Raw genomic sequence first — 16,870 nt, forward strand, 5'->3', positions numbered from 1 at the left:
TATAACAGTGATATTCTCAGTGCTGCCTGTCAGTAATAGTGCCCACATATACTATAACAGTGATCTTCCCAGTGCTGCCTGTCAGTAATAGCGCCCACATATACTATAACAGTTATCTCCTCAGTGCTTCCTGTCAGTAATGACGCCCACATATACTATAACAGTGATCTCCTCAGTGCTGCCTGTCAGTAATAGTGCCCACATATACTATTACAGTGATATTCTCAGTGCTGCCTGTCAGTAATAGCGCCCACATATACTATACAGTGATATTCTCAGTGCTGCCTGTCAGTAATAGCGCCCACATATACTATAACAGTGATATTCTCAGTGCTGCCTGTCAGTAATAGCGCCCACATATACTATAACAGTGATATTCTCAGTGCTGTCTGTCAGTAATAGCGCCCACATATACTATAACAGTGATATTCTCAGTGCTGTCTGTCAGTAATAGCGCCCACATATACTATAACAGTGATATTCTCAGTGCTGCCTGTCAGTAATAGCGCCCACATATACTATAACAGTGATTTCCTCAGTGCTGTCTGTCAGTAATAGCACCCACATATACTATAACAGTGATCTCCTCAGTGCTGCCTGTCAGTAATAGCGCCCACATATACTATAACAGTGATCTCCTCAGTGCTGCCTGTCAGTAATAGCGCCCACATATACTATAACAGTGATATTCTCAGTGCTGTCTGTCAGTAATAGCGCCCACATATACTATAACAGAGATCTTCTCAGTGCTGCCCATCAGTAATAGCTCCCACATATACTATAACAATGATCTTCTCAGTACTGCCTGTCAGTAATAGCGCCCACATATACTATAACAGTGATCTTCTCAGTGCTGCCTGTCAGTAATAGCGCCCACATATACTATACAGTGATATTCTCAGTGCTGCCTGTCAGTAATAGCGCCCACATATACTATAACAGTGATATTCTCAGTGCTGCCTGTCAGTAATAGCGCCCACATATACTATAACAGTGATATTCTCAGTGCTGTCTGTCAGTAATAGCGCCCACATATACTATAACAGTGATATTCTCAGTGCTGCCTGTCAGTAATAGCGCCCACAAATACTATAACAGTGATCTTCTCAGTGCTGTCTGTCAGTAATAGCGCCCACATATACTATAACAGTGATATTCTCAGTGCTGTCTGTCAGTAATAGCGCCCACATATACTATAACAGTGATATTCTCAGTGTTGCCTGTCAGTAATAGCGCCCACATATACTATAACAGTGATATTCTCAGTGCTGTCTGTCAGTAATAGCGCCCACATATACTATAACAGTGATCTTCCCAGTGCTGCCTGTCAGTAATAGCACCCACATATACTATAATAGTGTTGCTCGCGAATATTCGCAATTCGAATATTATTCGCGAATATCGCATATTCGCGAATTCGCGAATTTCGCGAATATAGCGCTATATATTCGTAATTACGAATATTCGTTTTTTTTGTTTTTTTTTTCTTCACAGTACACATCACAGTGATCATCCCTCTCTGCTTCCAGCTTGTGTGGTGTAAAGAAGGCTCTAATACTACTGTGTGAGACTGGTGCGCGAAAATTCGCATATGCGAAAACTAGCATATGCTACTTTTCGCATATGCGAATTTCCGCGTATGCTAATTTTGTGTATGTTAATTTTCACATATGTTAATTTTCGCATACGCGAATGTTCGCATATGCGAAAATAAAACGAGAATATAACGAATATGCGAATATTCGCGAATATATGACGAATATTCGTCCATATATTCGCGAATATTCGCGAATTCGAATATGGCCTATGCCGCTCAACACTATACTATAACAGTGATCTTCTCAGTGCTGCCTGTCAGTAATAGCGCCCACATATACTATAACAGTGATCTCCTCAGTGCTGCCTGTCAGTAATAGTGCCCACATATACTATAACAGTGATCTTCTCAGTGCTGCCTGTCAGTAATAGTGCCCACATATACTATAACAGTGATATTCTCAGTGCTGTCTGTCAGTAATAGCGCCCACATATACTATAACAGTGATATCCTCAGTGCTGCCTGTCAGTAATAGCGCCCACATATACTATAACAGTGATATTCTCAGTGCTGCCTGTCAGTAATAGCGCCCACATACACTATAACAGTGATCTTCTCAGTGCGGCCTGTCAGTAATAGCGCCCACATATACTATAACAGTGATCTCCTCAGTGCTGCCTGTCAGTAATAGTGCCCACATATACTATAACAGTGATCTTCTCAGTGCGGCCTGTCAGTAATAGCGCCCACATATACTATAACAGTGATCTTCCCAGTGCTGCCTGTCAGTAATAGTGCCCACATATACTATAACAGTGATCTTCCCAGTGCTGCCTGTCCGTAATAGCGCCCACATATACTATAACAGTGATCTTCTCAGTGCAGAAAAAATTAGCCCTCATGCAGCCCTGTATCCGAAAAAAATAGTTATAGGGTCAGAATATGGAGATTTATTTTGTTAACCCCCTTAACGACCAAGGACGTATATTTACATCCTTGGCCAGCTCCCCCGATATAACGTGGGGTCACGCGGTGACCCCGCATCATATCGGGTCGGTCCCGGCATGTATCTGAAGCCGGGACCCGGAGCTAATAGCGCGCGGCAGCGATCGCGGTGCCGCGCACTATTAACCCTTTAGACATGGCGTTCAAAGTTGAACGCCGCGTCTAAAACAAAAGTGAAAGCTGCCCGGCTACTCAGTGGGGCTGATCGGGACCACCGCCGAAAACACTGATCAATGCAAAGCTATGGCTTTGCAGTAAACAGGGTATAAGATCAGTGTATGCAATGTTATAGGTCCCTATGGGAGCTATAACACTGCAAAAAAAAGTGAAAAAAAAGTTTAATTTCCGAACTATAAAAATATATCGTTAATTAAACCGCATGGTCAATGGCGTACACGCTAAAAATTCTAAAGTCCAAAATAACGTATTTTTGATCACTTTTTATATCATGAAAAAATGAATAAAAAGCGATCAAAAAGTCCGATCAATACAAAAATGGTACCGATAAAAACTTCAGAACACAGCGCAAAATATGTGCCCCAATACCGCCCCATAAGCGGTAAAATAAAAAAGTTATAGGGGTTAGAAGATGACAATTTTAAACGTATTAATTTTCCTGCATGTAGTTATGATTTTTCTAGAAGTACGACAAAATCAAACCTATATAAGTAGGGTATCATTTTAACCGTATGGACCTACAGAATAAAGAGAAAGTGTCATTTTAACCTAAAAATGTACTGCATAGAAACGGAAGCCCACAAAAGTAACAAAATGGCGTTTTTTCTTCAATTTCGTCGCACAATGATTTTTTTTCCATTTTGCTGTAGATTTTTGGGTAAAATGACTAATGTCACTGCAAAGTAGAATTGGTGGCGCAAAAAATAAGCCATCATATGGATTTTTAGGTGCAAAATTGAAAGGGTTATGATTTTTAAAAGGTGAGGAGGAAAAAACAAAAGTTCAAAAACGGAAAAACCCTTGGTCCTTAAGCGGTTAAAAAGTCAGTTTTTTTTTTTTAAGTACAATAATAGAAAAGCATATAATATGGGGATCATTTAAATCACATTGACCCACAGAATAAAGAGAACCCGTCAGTTTTACCACAAAGTGCACTGCATGAAGACTAAAATCTTCCAAAATTAGCAAAATTGGGGTTTTCTTTTCAGTTTCCCCTCAAAATAATATTTTTTGGTTGCGCTGTATATTTAATTATAGAATGAAAGGTTTTATTACAAAATACAATTGTGCAAATAACAAGCCCCATATGCGTCTAAGGATGGAAAAACATAAGAGTTATGGCAAAAAACAAAATAAACTGTGTCCTCAGGGGTTAAAATCTTAATTCACCCCAAAATATCAGTTAGTTGTTCTACACTGGGTAGGCAGCGATATATGAGCTGTAATTGAATATTTTTCCCTTCATACTTTCCCCTATTACCTCTTTTTTATCCTTTGCAGAGTCCACACACAGCACAGACTTACTATGGATCTTCCAAGACGTGGGAGACATCATCAGGAGTCCTAGCCTATAGGAGTCATCACAGGTCCTAGAAGGACCATAGTAAGTCTGACAGTGATGTCTAAGGGCTCTCTGCAACCTGGACAGCTTTAGGACTAAACTAACAGTACTGCGTTTTGAACAAAATTGTGGTAAAATCACTGCAGTTTGCTGCGATTTTGAGCAAACTGTTGCAAAAACGTAAATTTTGCACCTATTTTGTGCAAAATGCAGTAGTGTTAGTAATGCCTTAAAGCTTTTCATGGGCCTCCTTTTGGATGGAGGCCCTGGGCAACTGCCTGGGTTGGTCCCCTAACGCCGGCCCTGGTCTTCTCTATGTACTGATACCACCTTTCAATATAATGCTGTACAGAGGAAATTCCTTTCTTTTTGGAACACTGATGACATCACGAGCACAGTGCTCTCTGCTGACATCTCTGTCCATTTTAGCAACCATGCATAGCAAATGTAGGCTAAGGGCAGCATGGTGGCTGAGTGGTTAGCAGTGCTGGGGCCTTGGGTTCAAATCCCACTAAGGACAACAATAAATAAAGCATTATTATTATAAGAACGTCAGCAGAGAGAACTGTGCTCGTGATGTCATCAGAGAGCATTCCAAAAAAGAAAAGAATTTCCTCTGTAGTATTCAGCAGCTAATAAGTACAGAAAGGATTAAGATTTTTTAATAGAAGTAATTTACAAATATGTTTAACTTTCTGCCAATAGTTGATTTAAAAGAAAAAAGGTTTTCACCGGAGTACCCCTTTAAAGATGCTCTGGCCAAGAGATGAGGACCCTGAAGAGAAGACCCCCCCCCCCTTCCTTATTAACCCAGAATTATTTATTAGGGATTATATAACAACTGCTTTAATGTATTCATATATAATCTAGTAGTATTAATCCTGAACAAGAAACCATAGTCTTGGTCCATTGTATTCCTTTTAATTGTATTTTTTTTTAACGTTTTAAATGACTTTGGGATTTAATTAGAAGATTTTCAGACCAATTAACAATCGGAGGCGCCATCACCTCTTTTGATAAAGATTTGGATATTCGGCAATTGATGGTAGAATCATCTTTTCTCCCGTCAGTCTGGATGTTCCTTCTCAGCTACAAAGAACTAAATAAGAAAAGCTCATTAGGCAAATCTGTCATCAAGTCCAATTTGTCCCATCATTAAAATGTTACGTTTCAGATGTAAATCCGTCCTGGACGTGAGCCATGGTGTGACACGATTATGTCTGCGCCGCCTGTGTCTCTCCTCCAAGATCTCATTCTAGGAACGGAAAAGAATGACATTTTTATGTAGAAAGGAAACGACTCCGGGCTGTAGAGAGGAAACGCTGTCATTGCGGGATCTCAACTATGACCCTTCCAAGACACAACGCCAACCATTTCTAGACCACTTTGAGGCCAAGTTTTTATTGTTTTGTTTTGTTGTTATTTCTAAGTTTATGGGTCCTGCAGTGTATAATAAATGATCCGAACAGAACATAAAAGAATAGACCCCGGTGGATATAGCAGATATGACAAACTATATGGCTGCCTTACTTCTCTCCAGGGCTTATGAACCTTTACAAATGTACCGTCGTGTTACCATCAATTCTGTGCGGTGTCGGCACCAGGTACACAAGTTGGGAGGTTCGGTTATTGATTGAATCCCCTCAGGAGTCCATGTGCAATGGGATCATTTATTATTATTATGTTACCAATCCCTTGGGATTTATACATTTACAGAAATGTTAACCAAAGCCTAGGTGCATTGAGATGGTATTAATCATACCGATATTTTTTTTTTTTATATTGTATTAATATGTTTCTAGACTATTTATTTTTTATTTTACACAATCAGATTTAACTGTGATTATTAAGGACAGAATTGTTCTCGGTTTATCTGCTTTAAAAATATCATTATTGCAGTCAATAATGATGAATTTGATAGGTCAACATTGTAGTGATTGTTCGTGTGGCCCGGCCACACAAATGATCGAGCCTTGTGAATGCACCGTTAACAGTGATTGGCGCTTCTTTCTAAAAGGGTCCTAATACAATGGGTTAGATTTACTAGATTGAAAATGCATCAGAATTCTGGCTTACACAATTCCAGTAGTGTACCTAGGGCAGTGATTTCCAACCAGGGTGCCCCGCACACTGGTGTGCCATTGCCCGGGGTGCTGCATGATTTTGCCATCAAAATGTATTTTTATAAATTTCCCGCCCTGGTCTGCGCGCTTGTGACTCACGGCGCTGCAGGGGGGAAGGGAAGTCTGTGTGTGCTTTGCTGTGCATGCACACACAATGTCCTCCAGTGTCTCCCAGGTTCCCCCAGTGTCCCCCTCCCCCTATGGCCCAGTGAGTAAGTGCCCTGCCAGAGAGAGGAAGAACGTGGAAGCTGTGCCGCATTCCCATGCCGGTGTAGTGATCCGTGCCCCAGCGTCTCCCTCCCCCCTGCAGCGCAGTGAATGAGTGATCTGTCAGTGCCCTGCCAGAGCCCTGGGTTGGTGCCCAGCCAGAGAGGGGAAGAACGTGGAAGCTGCGCCGCATTCCCATGCCGGTGTAGTGACCTGTGCCCCAGCGTCTCCCTCCCCCCTGCAGCGCAGTGAATGAGGAATGAGTGACCTGTCAGTGCCCTGCCAGAGCCCTGGGTTGGTGCCCAGCCAGAGAGGGGAAGATTGTGGAAGCTGCGCCGGATTCCCGTGCCGGTGTAGTGAAGAAAAATGGCTTGCTTAAGGTACTGTACTCTTTCCACCCCTCTGTTACCCCTTCTCAACCCTGTCCACCCCACCATCCGTCACCCATGTACACCCCCCCGTCACCCATGTCCACCCTCCTGTCATCCATGTTCACCATGTCCACCCCCCTGTCGCCCATGTTCACCCCCCCGTTCGCCCCCAAGTCTACCCCCTGTCACTCATGTTCACCCTCCCGTCTGCCCCCCAGTCTACCCCCTGTCACCCATGTTCACCCCATTCACCCCTCTTTTATCCCCCTTGTCATCCTTGTCCACTCTCCTGTCACCTCTGTTCACCCCCCTATCTCCCGTGTCCACCCTCCTGTCATCCATGGCCATCCCTCTGTCACCCCTGTCCATCCCCCTGTCACCCATATTCACCCCTCCGTCCACCCCTCAGACCACCCTCCAGTCTACACCTCTGTCACCCATGCCCACCCCCCCATTCAACCCATGTCCACCCCCTATTCAACCCTGCGTCCCTCTGTCAACCATGTACACTCCTTTAAACCCCTCTGTCAACCATGTACACTCCTCTACACCACTCTATCACACATGTACACTCCTCTGTTACCCATGTACACTCCTCTACACCCCTCTGTCAACCGTGTACACTCCTCTACACCCCTCTATCACACATGTACACTCCTCTACACCCCTCTGTCAACCATGTACTGCCCTTTACACCCCTCTGCCACCCATGTTCACACCTCTACACCCCTCTGTCACCCATGTACACTCCTCTACACCCCTCTGTCACCCATGTACACCCCTCTGTCAACCATGTACACCTCTTTGCCACCCATGTGCACTCCAAGGGGTGCCCCGAGCTGAAAAAGGTTGGGAAACACTGACCTAGGGCATGGAAGGTATGGCACATAACGTGGGTGCCACCAGAGGGGGTGCAGGCTCCTCGTAAAACTACTGGTATTGCAGTCATGCTTTCTAAACTAAAACAATGAGGCTGGAGCTCTTCCCTTCCTGGTCTGCTCCTGCGCACTCCTGCAGGGAGGTTGTTAGCCGAAACATGAGGGCATTCCGACTGAGCGTGCAAGGGAGTGGAGCAGGAAGTTAAGAGAAGGGCTTTTGTGCATTTGTGTGCGTGGGGGGAGGGATGGACATTGATACAGCACCTTACCAGGGGAGCAAGGGCCACTAGGTACACCTCAGCATAACTTGCACTAAGTATTATGTGTCTTAGACACTTTGGGATCTCACTCAACAAGGGAGTGTGACTTTGCAGTAAAGGGTGTAGTATAGAGGGAAGGGGCAATGCTTAAAGGGGTACCCCAGTGGAAAAAAAACATTTCTAAAATTAACTGATGCCAAAAAATTAAACAGATTTGTAAATTACTTAAATTGAAAATCTTAAGTCTTCCGGAGGCCGGAAGAAGCACACGGCTGTGTGCGAAAACAGCGGTTTGCCTCTGAGCGCACACATCACCGAGGCCTTCCTGCCTGAACGGAATGACCGTCTGATGAATATACTACAGGAATGGTGAGTGCAAGCTTATTTTCTACATCTTCATGATACAGTATTCTTCCACTTTTGAGCTTTTCACCCCGTGAGTAGAGATTTAATAGAAGATACCGGCCGCTGTCCTGCTTTTAGCTGATCCTCCTAATTACCTGACACGTGTGGAGCTGGATGATAGTGCTCTCTGGTTTCCTTCCTTTCGCAAATGCTTGAAACCATTGTATGTTGAGACCAGAACTCTATGGAAACCTGGTAATTGGTTCTGAAGCCACCAAAATATCATCCAAAAATAGGAAAAAGTGAGAATTAAAGAAAAATAAGTAGATAACTAATATAGATAAAGCAAATCCTTACATATAAAAGTAAGAAAGATCTGCTGGGAGATGTAAATCACTGTCTATGAGCTTCTTCAGGGTCCTGTACAGTACACACAATGGGGGGTACGTCTAAAACTTTGTACTTCATTATTTTGGCTGTAGTTTGTCTCTATTATTTGGTGCAGTTGTTTTTAGAGACAAAGTTTTGCGACAAACCAAATAGAACATTTTTTTCAAAGTGATGTTGGAAGTCAAGATTTTAGTTGAAATCATGCAGTTGCCAGGAATTTATGATTTGCGACGATTCAGTTTGTCGCATATTTTGGCACATCTACGCTTATGTAGGTGCAATTCTACACCAGTCCTCAGTTGGTTTAGAAACTGACTGTGGACAACATTATTAAAAGTCGCACATTTGTCGCACGGGTTAAAAAGTCACAGAAAAAGTCGCAGAGAAATGTGATCAGCACCAGATTTATCACCTGCCGTGCGCCATGTAATAGATTTGGTGAAGGTGCACAGTTTCCACCACATGAATTAGGCTGCTTTCACACCACGTTTTCAGCCTACGGCTGCCGGATCCGGCTGGGGGAGGGGAAAACCATGCGCTCCCGTACCCCAGCCGGACTGACGCTGAAATCCATTTACTTTAATGACCCAACAGGAGTCAAACAGTGACTCCAGTCGGCTCATTTCTGCCCCGTATCCAGTCTGTAGTACTACGGTTTTAGGTCCGGTAAGAAAACCGGATACGGGTCGAAAATGAGCTGACCGGAGTCAAATGTTGACTCCGGTCGGCTCATTAAAGTCAATGGATTTCAGTGCCAGTCCGGTTGGGGTACGGGAGCAGACAGTTTTCCCCTCCCCCAGCTGGATCCAGCAGTTGTAGGCTGAAGGCGTGGTGTGAAAGCACCCTTAATGGGGTAAAAAGACTTTCACGTATGCCAATTTTGATGAATGCCCCCAGTGTCCCAAATAAGTAACATGGAGTCACCTTCACCAGGTGTCCAAAGGAGCAGCTAACCCCGGCACAGGTAAAGAGTACAGAACATGTAGTACCACTATGGTGTCCCGGTACCGTATTGCATACCGTACCTAGTGTGGTGGTCCCCAAAGTCAGAGTAACTACGTTACAGCCCCTAGTCGCCTCTCCTCTACTCTAATTCTACAATGTTAATACATGTATATATTTAGTAATAATGTATATTTAATATAATGTATAGTACTTACCTTGTTTAGCGTTGCAGGACATTCGGTCATGTGACTATGTTAATATCCTCTATGGTATGTTGGAGGACCTTTGGAGGTCCTTGGGTCACATGTTACCCATAATCCTTTGTAATGGTGATTGACACAAGTATTGTACCAATCAACACTAGTCCAGCCCCTGCCCATATAAGGGAGCTGTAGCCAATTATCACTCTCTTGGGTTGCTGCTTTCGTGGATGCCAGACTAGCAGGACGGATCTGCGCAACTTGCAAAGACACGCTAGGCCTGAAAACCTATCGGCCTCAGCGGAACTAAACCATGAGTTCTAATCTAATCCCCGCTAAAGCTAGCGTGACTACTGGACCGCAACTAAATCCCCTACATCCAGTGGAACAGCGCATATTATCCTAAAGACTCTAAATTGCTAAAGTCCCAACCTTTGTCAATCTCCAAGGAAAGCTTGCATGTATAGCAACTGTTCCGGTTATGAAGCTTGCATAAAATCTTCAGTAAAAGTTACAACTGTTTCAGCAAACTCTCCGGTTGTGGACATACTAAGATTATTATCTACCTCCCTATCGCTCTTGGGAAGGGTGGCGGTAGGACAAGCATTACTGAGGAGCCCCACCCTGGAGTCACGAATAGCAAGGGTTAACAAGCACCCTTTATTCACCGCATAGCTACACTCCCCATACCCTACTCCCCCAGGCTATCACACCACCCTGTACTGTAGGGGGTGCCACCAGACACCAGTCAGTGCATGAACTTCAGTAATACAGGGGTTTTACCAGTGAATGCCCATTCTGATTGGTCAGATCTTCCAGCCATTGACACGTTGTACAGATCTGGTCCAGAAAAGACTGAAAATATTGTAACCCGAGGCCATTGTAAGTTGAGGGATCACTGTACATGTTTATGTTGTGTTACCCCAGTGTTTTTGGAAAAAAGAGTGACCCTAAATCTACAGCATACAGATACGCGGTGGATGCATTGTGCCGCACATACTTTCCAGCATCTTCAGAGACTGCGTGCAGCACGAAGTAAGAGGGTCAAATTCCCAGCTGGCACTCCAGGGATAATATACCGGAGAACGATATAATTACATTTGGTGTCTATACGAGGAGGGGAGATGTCTCTCTGAAAAGCTTTTAATAGAAAGCCTTTCCCTGCGGCTGGTAACAAAAGTCTATAGTGGGGGCAGAGAACAATGGGGGAGATTTATCGAAACCTGTGTAGGCGGAGAGTGGTGCTGTTGCCCATAGCAACCAATCAGATGGCTTCTTTCATTTTTAAATGGGCCTCTGAAAAATGAAAGAGGCGATCTGATTGGTTGCTATGGGCACCTGCACCACTCTTCCTCTGCACAGGTTTTCATAAATCTCCACCCCCAATATTCTGTTCTCACTATGGTGGGATGCCGTCCCTGGCTCAGAGGAAAGTATAGATGGGATGGAGGACTGTGCCGGAAAAATGAGATCGAAAAGGCCCATATTTTCAGGGACAGTTCATATTTTGTAAATGATAAATTCCTTTTCAATGCAATGTATGTATTGCAGAAACCAAATCCTACAATAAACAACTAATAGAATTCCTTAAATCACCACCTAGTGTTCATCTGTGATCATTGCTTTAAAACAGTGTTTCCCAACCAGGGTGCCTCCAGCTGCTGCAAAACTACAACTCCCAGCATGCCCGGACAGCCTTCGGCTGTCCGGGCATGCAGGGAGTTGTAGTTTTGCAACAGCTGGAGTCACCCTGGTTGAGAAGCACTGCTGTAGAAAATAAATTCAGTATGGTGCTGTCCAGGCATGCTGGGATTTATAGTTTTGCAACAGCTGGAGGCACCCTGGTTAAGACGCACTGCTGTAGAAAATAAATTCAGTATGGTACTTCCGGGCATGCTGGGAGTTGTAGTTTTGCAACAGCTGGAGGCACCCTGGTTAAGAAGCACTGCTGTAGAAAATAAATTCAGTATGGTACTTCCGGGCATGCTGGGAGTTGTAGTTTTGCAACAGCTGGAGGCACCCTGGTTGAGAAGCACTGCTGTAGAAAATAAATTCAGTATGGTGCTTCCGGGCATGCTGGGAGTTGTAGTTTTGCAACAGCTGGAGGCACCCTGGTTGGGAAGCACTGCTGTAGAAAATAAATTCAGTATGGTGCTTCCGGGCATGCTGGGAGTTGTAGTTTTGCAACAGCTGGAGGCACCCTGGTTGGGAAGCACTGCTGTAGAAAATAAATTCAGTATGGTGCCTCCGGGCATGCTGGGAGTTGTAGTTTTGCAACAGCTGGAGGCACCCTGGTTGAGAAGCACTGCTGTAGAAAATAAATTCAGTATGGTGCTGTCCACAAGATTGAAGAGATATTCAACCTAGATATTTTATCCCCCTATCCAAACCCCCCCCCGCGATCTCCAGCCCGGCATCCCGCCATTCTGAACAGTTATGTTCAGAATGCCGGCTGTGCTAGGCTTCGGGTTGCCGTGGTCGTCCCGCTCCCCTTCATTAGAGTCAATGAAAGGGGGCCTGATGGCTATGGTCACTTGTAATCCGGCGCGGAGCAGAGTTCGCTCCGTGCAGCGGATTATTGGGGTGCCTGGACCAAGATCGCGGGAGGTCCCCCCGCAATCAGACATCTTATATCCTATCCTTTGAATAGCGGAAAAGATGTCTTGGGGCGGAATACCCTTTTAAAGGAATTCTCCGGAGGAATAAAAAATGTTTTCAAATTAATTGGTGCCAAAAAGTTAAACAGATTTGTAAATTACTTCTATATAAACATCTTAATCCTTCCAGTACTTATCAGCTGCTGTATGCTCCAGAGGAAGTTGTGTAGTTCTTTCCAGGCTAAACACAGTGCTCTCTACTGACACCTCTGTCCGTGTCAGGAACTGTCCAGAGCAGGAGAGGTTTGCTCTGGGGGATTTGCTCATGCTTCTGACATGGACAGAGGTGTCAGCAGAGAGCAGTGGTCAGACTAGAAAGAACTACACAACTTCCTCTGGAGCACACAGAAGCTGATAAGTACTGGAAGGATTAAAATTATTAAATAGAAGTAATTTACAAATCTTTATCAATTTCTGGTACCGTTTGATTTGAAAACATTGTTTTTCCTCTAGAATACCCCTTTAATAGCTCAGTAAGAAAAGTTACTGACTGGGGCACAGGAGTCATTGGGTTTAAATCCTGGCAAAGCATTTGATGGTGGGTAATGATCAGCCAAAAGAACAGTTAAACAAATGTCTGTGCAAAAGGGCCTTTAAATGGGCACTATAATTAAAACAAATTTTTGCTATTGCACTCCCTATGGTAAATAAAAAAATCTTTCTATTGTACTTTGTTTAAAAAAATTAAGTTTTCTATGTTTTATTTGTTAAAAAGCTGCCACTAGGTGTTTCCCTACTTGTCCAGAGCACACCCCCCCCCCCTCCCATCTCTTGCACAGACTTTGGACTCCTGCTGGCCTGGCAGAAGTCCAAAATCAGGAACTGCAGTCTGGAGTGCTGAGGGGTGTGTGTGCAGCCTTAGCCAATCATAACTCAACTCACACTGAACTGCTCTGGGCTATGATCTGTAAACTGATCCCTCAGTGAGGAAAAGCGTCTGATCAATGTAGGAAGAGGTATTATTTTTCTCTAATAAGATATATTACCAAGTTTCACATTTCCCCCTGTACTTTTGATTTATGCAAAGTTTATTGAAAGTTTAGTGACCATTCTCCCCTCTTCATTGTAATATGGAGTAAAAAAGAAAATATGGTCCCTGCAGATATTGCCTGCGTGTCTCTGTGTGGGGACAAAATTCAACAAGTGAGGGTGGGACAAGCAGGGCTCTGGCTTGTCCATCAGCCTGCTGTCTGAGCTGGGGGCATATCACAGAGCCTCACTGCACAGAGCCCTGCTTGTCCTCAGTGTAGGGAGCCCTGCTTGTCCTCAGTGCACAGAGCCCTGCTTGTCCTCAGTGTACAGAGCCCTGCTTGTCTTCAGTGTACAGAGCCCTGCTTGTTCCCACTGCCCAGAGCCCTGTTTGTCCTTAGTGTAGAGAGCCCTGCTTGTCCTCACTGCCAAGAGCCCTGCTTGTCCTCAGTGCACAGAACCCGGCTTGTCCTCAGTGTAAAGAGCCCTGCTTGTCTTCAGTGTACAGAGCCCTGCTTGTCCTCAGTGTACAGAGCCCTGCTTTTCCTCAATACACAGAGCCCTGCTTTTCCTCAATACACAGAGCCCTGCTTGTCCTCAGTGTACAGAGCCCTGCTTGTCCTCAGTGTACAGAGCCCTGCTTGTCTTCAGTGTACAGAGCCCTGCTTGTCCTCAGTGTACAGAGCCCTGCTTGTCCTTAGTGTACAGAGCCCTGCTTATCCTCAGTGTAGAGAGCCCTGCTTGTCCTCACTGCCCAGAGCCCTGCTTGCCCTCATTGCACAGAACCCGGCTTGTCCTCAGTGTAAAGAGCCCTGCTTGTCTTCAGTGTACAGAGCCCTGCTTGTCCTCAGTGTACAGAGCCATGCTTGTCCTTAGAGTACAGAGCCCTGCTTGTCCTCAGTGTACAGAGCCCTACTTGTCCACAGTGTACAGAGCCCTGCTTGTCCTCAGTGTACAGAGCCCTGCTTGTCCTCAGTGTACAGAGCCCTGCTTGTCCTCAGTATACAGAGGCCTGCTTGTCCTCAGTGTACAGAGCCCTGCTTGTCCTTAGTGTACAGAGCCCTGCTTGTCCTCAGTGTACAGAGCCCTGCTTGTCCTCAGTGTACAGAGCCCTGCTTGTCCTCAGTGTAGAGAGCCCTGCTTGTCCTCACTGCCCAGAGCCCTGCTTGCCCTCAGTGTACAGAGCCCTGATTGTCCTCAGTGTAGAGAGCCCTGCTTGTCCTCACTGCCCAGAGCCCTGCTTGCCCTCAGTGTACAGAGCCCTGCTTGTCCTCAGTGCACAGAACCCGGCTTGTCCTCAGTGTAAAGAGCCCTGCTTGTCCTGAGTGTACAAAGTCCTGCTTGTCCACAGTGTACAGAGCCCTGCTTGTCCTTAGTGTACAGAGCCCTGCTTGTCCTCAGTGTACAGAGCCCTGCTTGTCCTCAGTGTACAGAGACCAACTTGTCCTCAGTGTACAGAGCCCTGCTTGTCCTTAGTGTACAGAGCCCTGCTTGTCCTCAGTGTACAGAGCCCTGCTTGTCCTCAGTGTAGAGAGCCCTGCTTGTCCTCACTGCCCAGAGCCCTGCTTGCCCTCAGTGTACAGAGCCCTGATTGTCCTCAGTGTAGAGAGCCCTGCTTGTCCTCACTGCCCAGAGCCCTGCTTGTCCTCAGTGTACAGAGCACTGCTTGTCCTTAGTGTACAGAGCCCTGCTTGTCCTCAGTGTACAGAGCCCTGCTTGTCCTCAGTGTACAGAGCCCTGCTTGTCCTCAGTGTACAGATCCCTGCTTGTCCTCAGTGTACAGAGCCCTACTTGCCTTCAGTGTACAGAGCCCTGCTTGTCCTTAGAGTACAGAGCCCTGCTTGTCCTCAGTGTTCAGAGCCCTTCTTGTCCTTAATACACAGAGCCCTGCTTGTCCTCAGTGTACAGAGCCCTGCTTGTCCTCAGTGTACAGAGCCCTACTTGTCCACAGTGTACAGAGCCCTGCTTGTCCTCAGTGTACAGAGCCCTGCTTGTCCTCAGTGTACAGAGCCCTGCTTGTCCTCAGTGTACAGAGCCCTGCTTGTCCTTAGTGTACAGAGCCCTGCTTGTCCTCAGTGTACAGAGCCCTGCTTGTTCTTAGTGTACAGAGCCCTGCTTGTCCTCAGTGTAGAGAGCCCTGCTTGTCCTCACTGCCCAGAGCCCTGCTTGCTCTCAGTGTACAGAGCCTTGATTGTCCTCAGTGTACAGAGCCCTGCTTGTCCTCAGTGTACAGAGCCCTACTTGCCTTCAGTGTACAGAGCCCTGCTTGTCCTTAGTGTACAGAGCCCTGCTTGTCCTCAGTGTACAGAGCCCTGCTTGTCCTCAGTGTACAGAGCCCTGCTTGTCCTTAGTGTACAGAGCCCTACTTGCCTTCAGTGTACAGAGCCCTGCTTGTCCTTAGTGTACAGAGCCCTGCTTGTCCTGCCAGCACTTCCTGTGTTTGGTCTCCTCACATAGACATACAGGCAATAGCTGCAGAGACAAGCCAGTATTTTTTCACCCAAAAATATACACAATTTTTAACCAATGTATGTTACAAATATACATATAATTTTATTATCTACATTATATAAAAAGTTTTTGCAAATGACAGGTATACTTTAAGTTGCACAAAATTCTAGACAACATCCACCAAGTTAAAATTAGATTCCTATCGTAAAGGATGTAAAGTCTGCTCTTTGCAGAGATTAGTGACTTTAAAGCCTTAATCTTGATTTAGGTTTGGCGAATGGTAGGAAATAAAGCTTTGGTTAATGCAAAGTCTGTTGTTAGGGCTGATGAAGGTTCATATTTAGAACATAGGCAGAATAGCCCATTAAGGTCATTATGTTAGGGTTGGTTAAGGTGAATTCAAAGCAGCTCGGACAATCTCTCCACCTGCGGAAGGACTCTGCCTTTAACCTTTGGCTTTCCAGCTGATAAAAAAAAATGATAGCTCCCAGCATGCCTGGAAAGTCAATGGCCCCCTGAGCATGGTAGGAGTTGTAGTTTTGCAACAGCTGGAGGTTTACAGGTTGAAGACTATTGTTATAATGCAGTGGTCTAAAACTGTGGCACTCCAGATGTGGCAAAACTTCAACTCCCAGCATGCCCGGACAGCCAACGGCTGTCCGGGCATGCTGGGAGTTGAAGTTTTGCAACATCTGGAGTGCCACAGTTTTTGACCACTGCATTATAACAATAGTATTCAACTTGTGAAGTTTTGCAACATCTGGAGGGCCACAGTTTGAGACCACTGTTATAATGCATTAAAGGGGTACTCCGGTGAAAAACTATATTTTTTTTTAAATCAACTGGTGCCGGAAAGTTAAACAGATTTGTAAATTACTTCCATTAAAAAATCTTAATCCTTCCTGTACTTATTAGCTGCTGAATACTACAGAGGAAATTATTTTCTTTTTGGAACACAGAGCTCTCTGCTGACATCACGAGCACAGTGCTCTCTGCTGACATCTCTGTCCATT

This window comes from Hyla sarda, chromosome 6, assembly GCF_029499605.1.
Source record: "Hyla sarda isolate aHylSar1 chromosome 6, aHylSar1.hap1, whole genome shotgun sequence".
Classification (NCBI taxonomy): Eukaryota; Metazoa; Chordata; class Amphibia; order Anura; family Hylidae; genus Hyla; species Hyla sarda.